We start from the raw sequence: 5,016 nt of genomic DNA on the forward strand, positions 1-5,016 counted from the left end.
GCAGGCACTGTTTCAGTCGCAGGTCAAGGCATGGCTCAAGCAGAGGAACCTGAGGAAAAAGCTCCTTCTGCTCCTATGCAAAACATGCATCTAAATTTAAAAGACCTGAAACCTCCCCCATATAATAGCAAAACATGTCATGTTTAGTCAATTAGAACTCCTGTACAAACAAGAAGTATGACCAAGGCTATTAAATTTCCTCAAAATATAAACAATGCTGATGTATGCGAATGATATAGGTGTCAAACCTTATTGGAGGATAGAGGCCACTAATATGATAAAATAGTAAAACCAAAACGTCAAATAGAGGATGACGTTTGCGCAGCGTTGTTTGTTGATGTTTGTGTACTGTGTCTTTATTGTGGGCCCTTGTCTTGTCCTTGTGTTCTCTGTGTGTCTATGTGTCTGTGTTAAAATGATGAAATTGGCTAAAATAGTGTGCAAAGAAATTTACTAGACTGTGGTCTATTCGATTTGCACCACGACACAAAAAGCAAAACGGTTTTGAAACTAGAAAATGCAATTTCCAAGAAATTGCTGTGAAGGCGAAGAAGATGAATAAATACTTAGGGAATGCAACAGAATGATGTTGGAGCAGAATTGAATCAGCTGAAAAATGTACACATCAGAGGTGAAAAACGAATTTTGTGAAACTTTGCTGAAATTTTAATCAATCAATCAATCTTTTATTGGCCAAGTTTGAGCATACAAGGAATTGATAATTTAACGTGGAAACGTGAGCTTTTTTAATTTAGCAATTTCGGGAATGTTGAAATCTTTCCCCGGTGTGATTTGAATGTGCTGAATGATGTAAATTTCAAACTGGGACAACATAAATGTGAAATGTTTAATGTTCTATTAAGAATGAATGAAGAACCGTTCATCGCGGTTTCACTTTTTTAAATTTTTTTATTTTGAAAAATTGTGAAAAAAATTCACATATAAGTCACTCCTCTGTATAAGTCGCCCCCCCCACCCAAACTATGAAAAAAAACGCGCCTTATAGTCCGAAAATTACGGTACCTTGGTGTTTTTTTTTTGTTTTTTTTTTGACGTGCTCCTTAATGTTCGAAGCGCCGCGACCTCCATAGCTTGTCACATCTTGACAAAGAATGCACAAAACCTTCCCCGGGACATCTAATTTACGAATATGGTCCGTCAGGCAGGTGGTTACGGACTGTGTTCCAAGTTGTAAGATGACGCTGCATTCGAGCCATGCCCATCTGAAGCAGTTCCTGATCCCGTTCGACTTGTCTATTTCCCTGGCACGATCTTCATCTTTTTTCTCTAAAACAGTGGTTCTTAACCTTGTTGGAGGTACCGAACCCCACTAGTTTCATACTCGCCTTCACCGAACCCCTCGCTAGTGTTTTTCTTTTTTTTAAATTCAAGACTTAGATATTTTTTACTAATGCACAAAATGAGCTGTGCATGAACATCACCTTGTTCAAAGAACAAAACCAACACAATGCATGAACTCGCAACAACTTACATACTGGCAAATCAGAAGCTACACGATAAAACAGGTTTGTTCCGACCTTTTCTGTCGAACCCCTGAGACCGACTGACCGAACCCCTAGGGTTCGATCGAACCCAGGTTAAGAACCACTGCTCTAAAACCTTCGCCATGCTGGCTAAAACTTTTGCTAATTAGGCAAATGAGTAGGCAAATGATGTGACGAAAGTAGCGCCAAAATGCTGCCGAAAATAAGGCGTCTGTTGTCGCAATACTGCTGCCAGCCCCCCCCATATAAAAACAATGTTCTCAATGGATCTACACGATTCACGAAAATGATACTCCCGACGGAAAAAAACACGAAAATCCGCGGATCCACGGAAGATTCTCATCCCTGCATATGGATTTTCTAATACATTTGACGTCGTACCATTAAATTAAACTTTTTTTCAAGCTTTTCAAACATTTGCTGTAAACAATCGGAAGATGATTGAAAAGTGACTAAAAAATCTATAAGGAAGTGATGTAAGCTGTTGGAAAGGCACGCGTTTAAGCGCTTTCCTGACTAATCATTTGTTTGATTAATAAGGAGAGTGGCTCATGGACAGCCGATGGAAGATGGAATCACGTGGACACCAAAAGCAGAAGCATTCACAAAATTGAAAATGGCAAAAGGTGCGATAATGGATAAGGTGTTATTGACCACGTCAATAACAAACCTGTTTTGCCAAAATGACTTTTTAAGGCTCCGCCAATTGTGTCACTTATTTGACAACAGGGGGCGGGGGTGGGTTATGAGTTACCTTTGGTTTAGATTCTTAGCAATTTTTTTTAAGCATGTCCTGTTTGTGTGAAGCAAGATCTACACGGGAACCTAAAAGAAACTCTATATGAGAATCACCCCCATTTCAGAAGGGTTAACACCTTTTGAAATCAAACTGGAAGGTGTGTCAAATGCAAATTTACTGCCACCAGATCTTTCTTCCCCACAGGTCAACAACCGCTCCAAGCCAGGAGATTGGGACGACATAAAGGTCGTCAAAAAGGACAAACTGGGCAAGCCGCGGTGGGAGGGACCATTCCAAGTCATCGACTACCCCCACCGCAGTAAAGATTGCTGAAAGGCTCAGCTGGATTCACCTCAGCCACTGCAAGTTGCAGAGAGTGCTGGACCCCTAATTTCGGAGAGGTGGGGAAGTCTGACTACAAAGGGGCTCCATCGTTTAGGGTGGGGCGTCTCAATGTTGGTGAAGAATTCAACGATCCCCACTCTGACAGGAGAGGGGTCTCTGCCATCCTAGTAGCAATTGGGCTCTGCGTGCCAGGTGGATCCTCTGCTGCGTTGTGGTTGGAGCGTGCTATGGCAGGGGTGTCAAACTCATTTTTTTTCCACGGGCCGCATTGTAGTCATAGCTTCTTTCGGAGGGCCATTATGACTGTCAACACAAATAAATGTATGAGCACCTCATATTATATACAGTAAAAGCTACAAAACAAACTGACAAATAACTCATTTTCAAATCAGACGAGTAAGAACTGGTCAAATATTTAAAAAAAAGATATTAAAAGTAAAGACAATTTGCATTTCTAGTAATGACCCACGGATTTGATGCACAATTTGTCTTTGCGGGCCACATAAAATGATGTGGCGGGCCATATCTGGCCCCCGGGCCTTGAGTTTGACACCTGTGGTCTATGGGCTCATCTGAATAAACTGATTGACAATGTCAACAGAAGGAGAAGATGGTCAAATGAGGAAAACCATGAAGACTGGTCATGGGACCCCAGAAAACCCAAACAAAACCAACACTTGGTACCGGTGTGTGAAGTTCACTGTGAGATCCTACACAGGAAGCGTGCTGTGTGTGTTCCAGACTCCCCCTTCCTCCACGCAAGTTCACCTGGACATTAGTGAAGCGAAATGTATGGCCTCTATGGGAGGAGTTGGATGCCAACACCGTTTTGTCACAGTCAGTGATGCTACCCCTACCGCAATCGACTCACAGAAAGAAACCTGTGATCGAACTCTTTTGGATTAATCTCAATGTGACTGTGAAGGACGAAAGATGCCTGTGTGTGGCCTAAAGTGGCCTAAACAAAAAGGCTACCTGGAATGAACTACACGTGTTACATCCAAGGAAATGAAACCCACAAATGCATTGACAACGACTGCCCTCCAGGAGGAAACTGGATGGGAGCCTTGAACATCACCACTGAGTGCCAGGATAGGAGCGTGTGCAGCAGTGTGGGTAACAGACCACACCCGAAGATACAGCATCATCAGATGACAACGGCACACAACTCTTCTGGACGTCGACACAGGGCTATTGCGAACTTTGAACCACATCATCCCGCCTGGGGTATGAATGCCCCAAGCAACCATAAAGTATGGTCTGTCAGAGACTGAATTGTTCATGCACTATTTCCTTGGATCGGAGTTGGAAAAAAATCACTCGTCATAGAGACACTGAACTATTTTCTATTTTGTGTAAATCTCTCGCTGATGGACAAAACAGAGAGGCTATTGGACTAATGGTCTTGCAGAACAGGATGGTTCTAGAAGTGAGTAAAGCCATCACATCCCCTGTGTTTCCAACGAAATCATGTTGATGGAAGAAAAGTGGGAAACACAAGACGCTGCATCACCACCGTGAGTCTACAACCGTTTGACAAGACCTCGTTGAATGCCACAGTAGCCCTCAGACAAAACCCAGTAGAAGGCAAAAATCCCCACTCATCAAAGGAGGATGGTGGCTCTGTGGACGCCAAGGCTACGGAGTCCTTCCAGGACAATGGGATGGCATATGTGCCTCCGTATATGTGTCAGATCACACTGTGTTCCTCAGTCCGACACATTTTCAGGAACATCATCAGCGAATGACGTGCAGCGCTTGCTCCCACCTTCCGCCCCCACGACAGTGTCTGGGGATCAGACGTACCAGATGAATGCGAGCATTTGAACACAGGACAAAAGGTGGTACTCAGTCTTTTCCCATGGGAGAAGATGACACCCATACCGAGTATGCTCTACAAGCCCAACCTCCGTAGAGCTATGTTCCAAGATGGAACTCCGGACAAAGATGTCCATCCCTTTTGGTGGCTGTTTGATGGCAATTGGAAGCAGCTTCTCTTGAAAGTTACAGTTCTTTTGATTGCCATGCTACTATTTCTCTATATTTTTACATCATGCATCATACTACTTGTACTTGTCATATGCTGACTACAATGTTGGCATCAACATTTGCTGTCCAAACTATGATGTTGGTCCAGCGTGAACAAGATGACTGACCGACTTGCGTGATTTGATGCCTACCCTGTTTGATGTTCAACATGCCCAAAGCCAGATGGAGAGCTGTATTTCTGATAAACTCAAGAATGTAAACTTACATACTATTTGGAATTACTATACTATGTTATGTAGGCATAGGCTATACTCTATATATATATATATATATATATATATATATATATATATATATATATATATATATATATATATATATATATATATATATATACACTGCCGTTCAAAAGTTTGGGGTCACCCAAACGATTTTGTG

At 42.4% G+C, this 5,016-nt stretch overlaps 1 protein-coding gene across 7 annotated transcripts in view; it reads right to left on the reverse strand.

Annotated features, from left to right (window-relative positions):
* Nucleotides 1-5,016, reverse strand: part of phf14 (PHD finger protein 14) — a 260,453-nt gene that overhangs the window by 36,879 nt on the left and 218,558 nt on the right. The window lies entirely within an intron of this gene.

The sequence above is a fragment of the Syngnathus scovelli genome, chromosome 15 (genome assembly GCF_024217435.2).
Source record: "Syngnathus scovelli strain Florida chromosome 15, RoL_Ssco_1.2, whole genome shotgun sequence".
In the NCBI taxonomy this organism is placed as follows: Eukaryota; Metazoa; Chordata; class Actinopteri; order Syngnathiformes; family Syngnathidae; genus Syngnathus; species Syngnathus scovelli.